This window comes from Schistocerca americana, chromosome 4 (assembly GCF_021461395.2).
Source record: "Schistocerca americana isolate TAMUIC-IGC-003095 chromosome 4, iqSchAmer2.1, whole genome shotgun sequence".
Lineage (NCBI taxonomy): Eukaryota > Metazoa > Arthropoda > Insecta > Orthoptera > Acrididae > Schistocerca > Schistocerca americana.
In genome coordinates, this window is record NC_060122.1 from 405,123,331 (window position 1) to 405,137,654 (window position 14,324).

A 14,324-nucleotide genomic window follows, 5' to 3' on the forward strand; every position below is an offset into this window, starting at 1 on the left:
GACGATAATTACAGCCCACACCGGATATCTGTTAGAAGCTGCGCTTTAATTATGACCACCCGACGCGTTCTGTGTACAACGTGTGTGTGTGTGTGTGTGTGTGTGTGTGTGTGTGTGTGCGATAAACAAATATTCTAACATTAAATTTCCATCAATACATGTATACTTTAAATAAGTATGAACTGACTGTACAGTGTAAATTAAAGTCAATAAACTCAATTTAATCGTAATGCCCACACGTGTTTCCTTTTCAAAACTCCTCATTTGTCGTCGCTCGGACGTAATGCGGGTAACATTGTCTGTCAGCGTCCTTTTTTCTTCTTTTACCAGAACAAGCAACTTAATGCTCAGGTGATGTACCTGGCACGTAGGCTAGAAGAGTTGGTACGTAGATACTAAAAGTGAAAACTTAAATAGGGAAATTTTTCAAATTAACTCATGACTCTTAAGGTATGCATTTTTAGAGCCCATGTTTACCACAGAAACTTCACTTCTTTTGAAACGTAATACCTCTTCCCAAAATGTACAAAGCAAAGAACTCGCAGTAGTAGATACGTCTTTCAGAGTATGAAGGTGAAGAAGTGTTCATAACTCTTTTACAGCACATGATTGCCAGACATTTTTGGTTCGAACGATCATTCCTGTCATATCCTTATAACTGACCACTCCTCCCGGGGCAACTTGTATAGAGAGTGAGATCGGTCGTATCACGCTTCCCTAGGGTACTCCTGAAGATACCTTTGTCTCGCCCTTCAGGAGACTGTAGTGGGCTCTATTACTTAAAATGACTTGGAGTCGTTCACATATCTGGGAACTATTCCATACGCTCGGACCTTCACTGTCTGCAGAGGGGCATCCTTCCGCAGTGACCTTGACCATCCACGGGCTGATATCCTAATATTCTCCTTTTTCTGTTGAAGAGTCACATCTGCCTAAAATTCTCGTTCTCACGTGTAACGATCGCAGCAACATCAATAATGAAGTCCAGTAGCCACAACGGGCGTTCCCGCCACCTGTGTGGCACCCCGCCTCGGAACCCCACATTCTGCGTCTTTTACTCCTAATACCCCCGCGGACGAGAATTAAGCGTTCCCCTACGGCGGGCGCGCGCCCTCGCACGGCGCGCAGTACATTAAGCTGTATAATACGCCTGTCGAGGAAGCAGCGCGCGCCCTTTTCTCGTGTAACAGGCGAGATACATCATAAACGGCGATAAGTCAACGCTTACAAATGTAAATTAGTCGCATATATCGCGGCTATAAGTGGCCCCCGTGCTGCGTATATCACTTGATAGAATGTTCCTAAGCGCTCGGCTATAAAGTTCTCTCTCTCTCACACACACACACGCGCACGCACGGAATATTCGTCGCTTCTCTCGGTTGGCTCCGCCCCAGCCCGGCGCGCACAACCTCAAGCCCGCCCCGGAATACTACTTATTACCGCCACACGTCAGGCGATAAAGCACGTTAATTACTCGCCTTGTAATGCCCGGACACGGGGCTGAGTCTTCGGGGGGACTCATTGTCGCCGCTATTTATCCGGCGCGACGCTCCGCCGGCCGGCTGTGGGGACACCTGTGTCTACAGCACTTTTTGTGGGCCCGCCTCCGCTCTCCCCCGCTGGTGGCATGCGCGCCTCACCAGTTCTTGCGCTCGTTCTTCCGTCTAATTAATTTACTGCGTTACCGCCGTTTCGGTTACTCGTCCATCTACGTGCGTGTACTGTTCATCGTAGTACAAATGCACGGCACTCGTCCACGTTGCCAGACAAGTTCGTGTTTACTGTTGCAGGCCGGATCACGCCTCCCTGACGCTAAGTACCAGCATGTCAGCTGCGCTATGCGTGACATACTGGTGGTGACTGTGATTGAGGAAGGCCCGTACCTACTTATGCAAGGCTGGTTTCGAAGCGTCGGAGGAAATCGGTTGGAAATTATTAGCGAGCTATTCTCAGTAGTATTATTTATTTATTTATTTATTTCCACAGCTAGTTCTGTAGAACCAAATTGAGGAGCCAGTCCCCAAGGTCATGCAATGAGTCAGTACATGATTATATCAGAAAAGTTAATGACAAATAAAATAAAATTTACACGAACGCTATGCAGACGACAAGCTGCTGTGCAGATATTAACATAATCTACAACATAACACAGGAATTTGCTTAATTTTTTTCCACGAATTCCCCAACGAAATGGAAGCAGTGAACCAATGGGATTTTTTCTCTTTTTTACTTACATGTGTGCTGGGATTACTGCAACTTTTTTTAAATTCTTGATGAGCTTTCTGAAAATAGGCAGAGCAGAATAGTGTACGCCTTTCTGTACAAGTGTCAAGGAGGCACGATTGGATTTCTGGCTACTATTAACTGACTGAAAGCTGCTAATTCTTGGGAATAAGCTCGTTTGTTAACATCAAACGATAGTGGCGGGATAGCGCGCTGAAGAACATTCCATCAATATTTACGTCATTTGCAGACTAAAAATTAGGGCTATTTGTAGCAGTGCGGTTTTAGGTTGGTTAGTACATCGAAGTATATATGGCAAAGCAAGCCAATAAAACTTATTTTCCCCTGGGCAGAAGGCCAGGTGTTGAAGTGTCGCGCGTGGACTCAAATCGGTTAGTCTATACTGAAAGGTGTAGTCTACTTACTGGTGCAGTTACGATTGTGCAGAAAACATCGGGTCTTAACGTTAAAGACGTGTTTGTTGGAAGACTGTTTGATGCAGAGAAAAACCAGCCAGTACACTGATATGTGTACATATTAAGGTACCACATACACATCTGCCTTATACGTACCTGTAACTCCGTGTATACAGAGAGGCCAGCGTCAGAATTCCCAGACTCATGAACAGCAGACGACAAGAGATTCGTGAACTTACGCTATATACTGCTCGAAATAACCGTCTCTGAGCCCCAAATACCATTTATGAATGGGAAGAGTTGTGACTCGTGGAAGATATGAAACGCTGGACGGCTACTGCCTTTTGTTGACTGGCTCTGAGCACTATGGGACTTAACAGCTGTGGTCATCAGTCCCCTAGAACTTAGAACTACTTAAACCTAACTAACCTAAGCACATCACACACATCCATGCCCGAGGCAGGATTCGAACCTGCGACCGTAGCAGTCGCGCGGTTCCGGACTGCGCGCCTAGAACCGCGAGACCACCGCGGCCGGCCTGCCTTTTGTGTTTGGGCACTGACAACGTTAACCACCCAACAGTATCGTGTGCAGTAGCATCGTAGTATCTGCCATTGAATGTGGTGTTTAATTTCGTTGTATTGTTATGTTAGGCTGAGCGTTAAATAAATTACTACTCCATCATGGGCGTTATCCCCGACTCCTCCATAGACAAGGAAGCTCCCTATCTGCATCGAGAGCAGATGCTCAGTACGTAAGTGTGCACCAACAACTGCTTCATTGACAGCTATGAAGTAATATGTGTTTGTCTATTGCATGACTCGTTGTAATGTATGCCCATGTAATCTTACTGCATACATACACTCGTATTTACGGAAAATACACTCAGTAATTCTGACATTTTCAGCTTATTCATTACATTTACATGAACTTCCTGTTTAACTGTAGCAAATACGCTACGAAATACACTCCTGGAAATGGAAAAAAGAACACATTGACACCGGTGTGTCAGACCCACCATACTTGCTCCGGACACTGCGAGAGGGCTGTACAAGCAATGATCACACGCACGGCACAGCGGACACACCAGGAGCCGCGGTGTCGGCCGTCGAATGGCGCTAGCTGCGCAGCATTTGTGCACCGCCGCCGTCAGTGTCAGCCAGTTTGCCGTGGCATACGGAGCTCCATCGCAGTCTTTAACACTGGTAGCATGCCGCGACAGCGTGGACGTGAACCGTATGTGCAGTTGACGGACTTTGAGCGAGGGCGTATAGTGGGCATGCGGGAGGCCGGGTGGACGTACCGCCGAATTGCTCAACACGTGGGGCGTGAGGTCTCCACAGTACATCGATGTTGTCGCCAGTGGTCGGCGGAAGGTGCACGTGCCCGTCGACCTGGGACCGGACCGCAGCGACGCACGGATGCACGCCAAGACCGTAGGATCCTACGCAGTGCCGTAGGGGACCGCACCGCCACTTCCCAGCAAATTAGGGACACTGTTGCTCCTGGGGTATCGGCGAGGACCATTCGCAACCGTCTCCATGAAGCTGGGCTACGGTCCCGCACACCGTTAGGCCGTCTTCCGCTCACGCCCCAACATCGTGCAGCCCGCCTCCAGTGGTGTCGCGACAGGCGTGAATGGAGGGACGAATGGAGACGTGTCGTCTTCAGCGATGAGAGTCGCTTCTGCCTTGGTGCCAATGATGGTCGTATGCGTGTTTGGCGCCGTGCAGGTGAGCGCCACAATCAGGACTGCATACGACCGAGGCACACAGGGCCAACACCCGGCATCATGGTGTGGGGAGCGATCTCCTACACTGGCCGTACACCACTGGTGATCGTCGAGGGGACACTGAATAGTGTACGGTACATCCAAACCGTCATCGAACCCATCGTTCTACCATTCCTAGACCGGCAAGGGAACTTGCTGTTCCAACAGGACAATGCACGTCCGCATGTATCCCGTACCACCCAACGTGCTCTAGAAGGCGTAAGTCAACTACCCTGGCCAGCAAGATCTCCGGATCTGTCCCCCATTGAGCATGTTTGGGACTGGATGAAGCGTCGTCTCGCGCGGTCTGCACGTCCAGCACGAACGCTGGTCCAACTGAGGCGCCAGGTGGAAATGGCATGGCAAGCCGTTCCACAGGACTACATCCAGCATCTCTACGATCGTCTCCATGGGAGAATAGCAGCCTGCATTGCTGCGAAAGGTGGATATACACTGTACTAGTGCCGACATTGTGCATGCTCTGTTGCCTGTGTCTATGTGCCTGTGGTTCTGTCAGTGTGATCATGTGATGTATCTGACCTCAGGAATAAGTCAATAAAGTTTCCCCTTCCTGGAACAATGAATTCACGGTGTTCTTATTTCAATTTCCAGGAGTGTACATTGTCTTCGATCGGCACTATTATGGAATTGCTTGGAAGACGTTTAGATTCTCCGTCAGTTAATGACGTGATTAATGCAGGCATTTTCACCACTTTCCATAGGGAAAATGTTATTTCATTGTTCTTAACAAGCTCTTGATGAGCTTCTTTGCTTAATTTTGGTACGCACTCATAAAGCGGAGTCATAGCATTGCACAGGAAGTCTTTAGAATGATATGTACAATAAAGAAGAGTAGCTGACGTCGAAGACTTAAATCATCACCAAGCCTCTGATAAGCAATTAAAATTCATTAATTTTTAAGTTTATAATACAATCTACCTTCAAAATATCATTCTTAATTCAATGCGAAAAATAATATCTCTGACATTGTGTCACCTTTCCTGTTGCAACATCTCACATCGCAGCCTTAGAGCCAAAATATCTGTGGAGTGAGCACAGGTAGTACAATGCTATCTATATTGCTAAACGGCTGAAACGGTCCCTCTATCACTTGCCGGTTGCCTATCTAACGGCTTCCAGGGGCAAAGAAATAGTTTTCAGTATTTCGTAAAATTATTGACCGAACTGAAAAATGTAAATGTCGCGATAATCTACTCTTTAACAGGTATAACCTTTCGTTAAAGGTGTGACAGAGTAAGTCACGCATTAAAATCAGAAACAGTATATTTTTCGAGGCAGTGCAACTCACGGCGCGCAGCTTACCAGAGTATTTTCACCAGTACTTCAGAATGGCGTTTGAATGTGCTTTTCACGTGTGAATCCCATTCTTTAAGGAATAGGGGGTGCGCATGCACCGGAACTATAAAATTAAACGTATTTGCATTGTTTTTAAACATTTATTTGTTAGAAACAGTAATTGTGATGCTATAGATGCAAATCCAATACGTTAATGCAGTTAGATAAGTTCCACACAGTCACGTGGCGTTGGAGGCAACTTTTGATGACAAAAATCATGTTCCACGCATCTGGAAGCTCAGTTCATAGATATTCGTACTCTATAACCTGAACAACCGAACAGTCATAGTAAAGCAATCTGAAGAATTTTCGAATTTGTTCAGTAATGGAGGGCAGATTCTCGGCAGAGCTTTGGCAGTGGCAAATATGTGAATGGAGAGCTTGAGTTAACAGCCTTCCACACATATATCTTGCCTCTTAGTGAAGAGATTCTCTCGTGTTCCGTGTCTTCTTAGGATAAATGCCTCATGCCATGCATCGGAAGCCATTCAGCAGACATCGTACTGTTCCACCGAACAAGACGATTGCCGTGCGACCTGCGATTACAATCAGTGCACTGAATAGAACAATTTCCCGATCGCCATGTTCGAGATAGGAAGATAACACCGGAATTAAGCCGCGGTTTGTCGGCCAGTAGCATAAAGACACGACACGCTTCCCAGCCGTGGGGCCTGGTCACCTTAGCCTTCGCTCTTTATTGCACTACTTCCTCGTTCACTGCACCATCTCCATTAAACTGCAGCGGTGCACGTCTTTTGTTAACTACGAGACATTTCTGTCGACATGTAAGGCATAAATTGGAAGTGGTACGAAAAGAGTAACGTTCAAGAGGACCGTAAACATTCGAAGTCTGTTACTAACCGAGGTCACAATGGAGGCACGTTATCTGGGAAGTGCTGTCTCTTGATTTCCAGATAGGCGAAGGTAAATTGGCGAATTTAATGAAGCAGCACTGCTGCTTGGGAATTTAAACACACAGCTGCTGAAGCTAATTAGTGCCCTGTGGAAGGCTGGCAGCAGTGCTGCATTCTTTTTTTTTTTTTTTCCTCGAATGCCAATGATGAAGGTAATTGTCGTCTAAAACCTCAACAAAGGTAAGAAATGGCGAAGGAAAGAAATGATACTTAAATTATACACTTTTGCGCAATTTTGTTGCAAGTATCTGAAAAAGAATAATACTTTCTACATCCGTCATATTAGCAAAATAATAATTCATTGCCTAAATGCCAATACTCTCGTAATTGTTAGGAGGCTAATTAAAACTTCATTTCTGGCAGTATGCGAAATGTTTCGCTCGGTTTCCATTAAGTATTTCCGGTGAATCTTGGAACTTTCTTCCCTCACTAGTCTCCAGTTATGCTACCGCTACTTAACTAACTAAATTATTTTACACACACACATGCTCAGAACTGTGTATGTTATGCACCGTTAGGAAACAAAAGTTAACCTATTACTTAATCACATGTAGATGGATTCAAATCCCACTAGCACTTATGCCTTAAAAATATATTTCTGTAGTTATGAAACGCTACAATAGAGTCACTAAGTAATACTATGTTTCTGAGTGTTGCCTAGTATCGGCTGGCTCTCTTACTTTAAAACAATCATTATAAGCGTCGTTTTTCTTTCAAAAACATAATGTTTAGCACAGCCATGATCCGGACTTAGTACTACAATCAGCGTTCTTTTTCTTACGAGAAAAAGTTTACTAGAGTTTTTCAATTTGTGTGATATGATAGGACGTAATACATCAGAACGGAATAACTGTACACCAACTACCATTTACTTACAACCCACAGAAATAATTTTGGCTGTGCTTAGTCATTTTCCCTGTTAATTCCAGCAAACGCAGCTACGTGTTAAACCGTTCATCATCTGTCTTCACTCGACTGTACTGGGCGGTGGAAGCTCTATTGTAACTTAGTTTATTCATGTCTGTGTCCCATAAAATCGCCACCTAGCGCAGAGTCACCGACGTAGCACTCAGAGTTAACAGCACTGCTTAGCCAAGATTAAGCAAAGAAAATAAAGCCAAGCTTCTCAAAGGTGCCATACGGGCATTTATCCAAGCCGGTGTAAGGGAACTAACAGCAGCCAATATCAGGCTGGTCGGACTGGGATTTGTGAGCAGTTCCTCTAGGGTCCACCTGCGGCGTCATGTCCACCGTGCCACTATGGATTGAGCATGAGCTTCTTATTAAAGCGAAATACGGTGACACAAGAAGTCAGTTTGTTGTGTGGTCATTACATGCTTGAGTGAGGGTAAGTGGTGACAACAGTGGAGCTTTCCTGCCTATAGATCAGCATTTTATTACAAGTTCTTCACTTCATGTAATAGGCAAATAGCCTGTTACAGTGCTCCATCTACAATATGATCTTCTTACATTTCTTCTTCCAGTGCATTTGCAATTGGGCGCCTTTATCATGCGTGTTTCTCCACCTGTACGGTCCACATGTTCCTTCCATTTTCTCCTATTTTTCGTTAGGTTATATATTCCTCAATGTTTCCATATATCCTCACTCTTTCCTTATATCCACACTCTTTTACGATCTCTCCATTCTTCTTAGGAACTTCATTTCTTGAGCTCGTATTCTGCTTTCTTGGTGTGTTGTTGCCCATGCTTCACTTCCATAAGTAAGTACGAAAGAAAATCACCAAACAGCAGCACGTCTTGAGAAGTTATTTTATTTTGACAACCACTTTCGGCATTTCCGTATGCTATCTTCAGACTGCATAAGCACTACATATACAGACGTTCAGATGTATCGATATTGGCACACTGGAGCCATCAGTATCTGGATACCGTAAATTGGTTATTCGAGTGTTTCCTTCGAAGATTTCACTTTTTCAGTACATATAGGGCCTGAGAATGGCAACTGAAATGCCGAAATTGGTTGTAAAAGTAAAATAAAATAACTTCACAAAACATACGGCTGTTTGGCGATTTTCCTTGTTACATATTTGACCAGCCGCTGTCCGCGTCCACAACGGATCAACAGAGATTACATAAGTAAGTGTTGGGTCTGGTATGGTTTTATAAAACTTCTGCTCCGTTTCTTTCCTGAGTTTATTCTGCAAACTTCTTGCGATAGTTCCACTCATGTAAATATATTTAACTTTTGGTCCACGTCATGGCTATATTCGTAAATGATGTCTCATCTTAGATATTTAAAATGTTTAACTTGATCCAAGAATTTATAATTCAAGACTATTTTAGATCTTACTGGTTGTGTGCCCTTTGGTTTTCTACAGACAATGTTAGGCTGTAATCTGAGGCTACCTGCTGCATCTTATAGACCCCCATCTGAAGGCTGCCTTCATTCTCTGTAATTAGAATGAAATCCTTTCTTGTTCAACTTTTTCCGTTTTCTGATCGCTTCATCTATGTGTTTAGAGGTATAAGTGCAGAAATCTTTATTGGTGATAGGCGTAGTACTGAACAACATTACGTCAGTATTTACTTCATTTTCAGACGTAATGTTTAACAGCTGTTGGGACTCGTATGTTTATAGGTTCATTAGTACGTCTGTCAAAAGCAAGCCATTAACGCTTATTTTTCCCTGGGGCGCAGGTCGAGTGTTGACACGTGGACGTTAAACGGTAATTCTATACTGATAGGTTTGGTCGACTTACTGGTGTGGTTACGACTGTGCAAAAAACGTCAGGTACTGAATTATGAGACGTGTCTGTGGGAAGACTGTTGGACGCAGAAAAAAAGCAACTAACACAGCTGAAGTGGGTATATATTAAGGTACCAATGAACACAATATCTGCATTTATAACTCCTAATACCACGTATACTGTAGAGTGTTGGAGAAATACAGAACCCTCTTCGTATTTCTTTGTTTGTGTTCATTGGCTTTGTGTGATTATATTTCTCATGACTATAACAATTTCCGTGTTTGTGTACAGACTTTTAATGGCAGTTATAAGTTGAGCTGGATAACCGTATTCATCTGTTATATTTCGTAGCATTTCTTTGTTCAAATTACCAAATACCTTTTCAAAATCTGTAAAAACAAGATGGGTTTGCCCTACTGAATTCTCGTGTCTTTTGTATTTGAAGTTACGGTAGACTACTTTCGTTGGTAGGATATAAAAATCATTACTTGTATCTATTTCGACATCCACGAATCTCGATCTCCCATCTCGACTGTCGGCAAAGTTCACAACGAAATTCCCAGCGATACGAAGAATACCAACGGAAGCTTTGTATAAGAACAGATCCCGTTCGTCCATCAGTTGTGGAGTTCTGTGAGGAGCACTGCATTGAATAGGCAGCGGTTTTTAGGACCAGTCGCACGGATAGAGTTCTCTTCAAGCGGAGAGGCAGTCAATCAGAGGGCAGATACCGGCGCAAAACGTGACGCCCGTCGACGGGCCGATCACCCCTGGCCTGATGAGCTGGCGGAAACGAACGCAGCCGGAGCGCTTTTCTGCAGCATCGCCCACAGCGCCCGTTAACGAAGCAGCCACGCCGCAGCCGCTGCTATCGGCGGCCCATCTGTGGCCCGTAATGACTGGTGCGGGCCTCCTGCCGCCACGCCGTAATGTATGCGAGTTGCCGCCAGGAATGCGAGCCCTCGCCGCCCGCGATAATCGATGGGTCGACCGCGCGCACTTGCGACGCTCATCTGTCAGCACTGTCAGGCGCAACCGCTGGTGCCGCCTCGGCTGAGTTTCGAAGGACCTTCAGCGCACTGTGCACAGCAGTGATAAGGGTGAATTAAGCAACATATTAACTGTATGGTTATTATTAGAGATGAGCAGCTCCAAATCTACGACTGGGGCACCACCAGCCATGGTCCCGTCGTCACAGGTAAGCAGATCACATCCCTGATCTTGGCCATTGCATAGTTGGTCCTTGGCTGTTCCCGCCGAGGCGAATTCGGGTTCAAGATGCGTGATGTAGAAATATAAATGTGATTACCGCCACCTCCATGTTTTGTAGGACACGCTATTTGACTGTGAACCTAGAGGTGAATAAGACACAGGGCGAACCGCATATTAGCTGAGTGTCGTCGCATTAAAAAAAAAATTTAGAAGAAATACTCCTGAAAATTTCGAACTATAAGCAACATGCAAGGATTCAAAATTTTAGTCTGTTTTTTGCAGTTTGTCTCTTAAGGTCGATTCTTTCTGTACCGTGATAAATCTAAAGCATTTCTTGGTTCCGTTTTAACTACGGTGGAGATTGACACCAACGTTGACTAAACGCTGTACACTGATCCGCATTAAGTGCTGTTAGGTACTGCTTCGCGCGATTCCCGAAGGGCCCCTTTTCTCGCGGTCTGTTTAGGAATACTCGGGGAGCAACGGTACGGAGTGTCCGTCACAGTGGTATCAAGAGTAGCCTTACACATGTCGCGTCATGAGGCCCTGCCGCCGGCTGACAAATGGTCGCTCACCAGTCTCAGTACACCGGCTGAGACTCGGACTGATCTTGTGTTGAGATCTATAACTCACTTTGCCACCCCAAGTGCCATCTAGTGACACCTTGCAAATTGGGCAGATCACCTTGTCCAGTAAAACCTGCTCGCTGCCGGCAGTATTTTGAATTTGGGCGTGCGGTACTGGAGATTCCAGGTCCTTTGTGCATGCAGGTACTGCCGAGCTGCTGTTGAGAGCGGATTGCTCCGGGCAGCCTGGGGACACCGTTGCGAACGGAAGCGTCTCGGCCAGCAAAGCACTGCAGCGGGCAGACGTGTGTAATTTGTAAAGTACATCGAAGTGGGTCCTTGTATAATAAGGAATAAAGTGTTTTTACATAACAAGTTCTATTCTGTCTAATCATTGTGAAGTGGAAATATGGGAAGGGCAGTGAGTCCTCTCGCATTATGCATCCATTCAAAACTTGAAAGTACCAATCCAGGACGAGAGGCCTACAAATAAAATGCGTACACCATGTTACCATTCTAATTTCCTTGGGGTGTACAGCATCGATATTTTTAAGATGTGCGGGCTGTGCTGATCTGTAAATCGTGCATCCTCAATCAAAGCGATATCACATAAAAGACCTGTAGAACTGGAGCAGTCATGTTCGGTCTGCTCCCATTAACCTGTGGCTGAGACACTTTCACAAGATCAGTGACCTCGTATATACTTCAAGCTTCCATCTACATGCACAAGATTACTGTACAGTTCACACTTAAATGCTCGGTCAAAGGTTCATAGAAACATTTTCGGACTGTTCATCGCCGTTTCGCTATCGTATGGCACGTGGAGAAAAATGAAAGTCTAAGTCTGCTCTTACGATCTCCGATTCTTCTTATTTTATTACGCTGTTCATTTCTTTTTGTAGTTTGCAGTCAAGAAAATATTTTGCCATTAATTGGAGAAAGTTAGCGACTGAAATTTCATGAAAAGATGTCGCCACATCGAAAAACGACTTTTTTGAATGATTGCCACTCCAACGTGCGTATCACATCCGTGACAATCTCCGCCCTAATTCGCTATAATACAAAACGAGCTGCCCTTGTTTGAACTGTATGAGTGCCCCCGTCGATAGAATAGCACGGAGCAATACTCCAGACGAGAACAGACAAGAGCAGTGTAGGTGTTTTCTTTAGTTGATTTGTTGTATCTTGTAATCTTCCGCCAATAAAATGCAATCTTTGACTCTCCTTCCCATAACACTTTTTATGTGATATCTAAGTTTTGTTCGTAATTCTAATCGGTAGGTATTTAGATTAATCGAAAATCTTTTAAATTTCTGCGACGTATCACAGGACCGAAAGCTGACGGATATTTTTAGCTACCATGCAGAGGAACTCGTAATTTTTATTGTTGAGGATTAATTGCCACCTCTCGCGCCAGATATCTTATCTAAACCATTTTGCAGTTCGTTTTGATTTTATGATGACTTTAGGAGACGGTAAAGGACAGTAACATTTGCAGGCAATCTGGAGGCTTGTCAGATTGTCTCCTAAATAGTTCCAATCGCGAATGGTGCGTGGGAGGTATGATTATCGATAAACCTCTGTATGAGATCTAATTTCTCGAATTTTCTCGTCGTGCTCATTTCGTTAGATGTATGTGAGAAGACGTAATATGTTGCCCGAGTCTTCCAGGAAAGCGGTCTCTCGAAAACTCAGTAGTAAACCTCTCCGTGATCCACAACACCTCTCTTGTAACATCTGCCACTGCGGTTTGCGGAACATCTCTGTAACGCTCTCGCACCCACTAAACGATTCCTTGGGAAACCTCAGATATCACTTCTCCGCAGGCGTAGTTGTCTTCCTCGTGGTACATAATTACAGAGTATGTGACATACCTTGATGAAGGCCAGTTACAACAGTGCCTGAAACGCTGGTTCATCTTCTTACAATACAACGCGGTCAACAACTCAGATATATATATATATATATATATATATATATATATATATATATATATATATATATATATATATCCTGCTGCCTGCGGATAGAAAACCTCGCAGCGTTGCCTGCGAGCTGCAGCGTAGCGTGATTCTTCCCTCTTGTGATGCTGGAGGCGTGTGGCCACCGGTGATGCGCGGGATGCTGACTGCCTCATGCCCTTTGTGGCCTGCCTGTCTCCGCTCGCAGTGCCGCCTTCGTCTTCGGCTCCAATTTGTCACGTCTGTGGTATCTGCTTCCCGGAAAGTTCTTTGCGCTGGGTTTCTCTCTCCAGGAACGCACCTAAAGGTTCACGTGCTTTCTTTGTTTACAAAGCCACAAGCTACTGATTCATATGCCACTCGCTTTCAGTATACCGGTAACTTACTCGGCGGTGTGGTCACACGACCTCGCGCAGCTACTAGACTTTGCTCCTAGCCACTGCCGTCAACTTTTAGAACTGCTTCTGTTTCGCTTCGTTTACCCTGTCTGCCCTTCTACAAAAAGCAGTGCAGTCATCACGAAGTACTGAGTAGTCGATCGATTTGTTTTTATTGTTAAAACACACAGGGTGTTCCAGAAATGTTACGACAAACTTGAAGGGCTTGTAGAAGATGTCTTGAGAAACAAATCGAGGAAGGGAGACTGTGCGCGGAACCGTCATCCGACGAAGCTACAGAGCGTCAAAGTTACAGATGCCAGCGCCTGCCATAGGGCCACCCCTTCGAGAGCGATCATAACTTTGTACGCTAACGGACCTCAAGCGGAACGTCTCGCAATGCTGTTTGTTATTCAGTGATCGTAACTGCTTGCCACGGTTGCCAGTGGACAAGATGGAGTTAGCTGCTGCGTAGACAGGCCTTGCTTCCCGTGAATGAGATGCTCTGCTGCCTCGGTGGATGACGGTTTCGGATACGGCTTTCCATCTCCAATTTATTCTTCTCCCGCATACCGAAATGTTGGAGATTTTGGAGAGTTCCAGGAGAAAAATAAACTATGTATGCAAACTCATGTACGAAATTGCCATCCGTCGAGGCAATACAGCGTCGAATTCATAGGAGACAAGATATTTCTGTGCAGCAGCTAGGTCCATCTTCTCCACTGGTGATCGTGGCAATCAGTCGCGATCACTGAATAACAAACAACATTGCGAGACTTTCCACCTTCCGTCCGTCAGCGTACAAAGCCACCCTCACTGC

At 45.1% G+C, this 14,324-nt stretch overlaps 1 protein-coding gene across 1 annotated transcript in view; it reads left to right on the forward strand.

The window, feature by feature from the left end:
- The window catches only part of LOC124612262 (protein jagged-1b), a 582,430-nt gene that overhangs the window by 307,908 nt on the left and 260,198 nt on the right, over positions 1-14,324 (forward strand). The gene's annotated exons all lie outside the window — the stretch shown is intronic.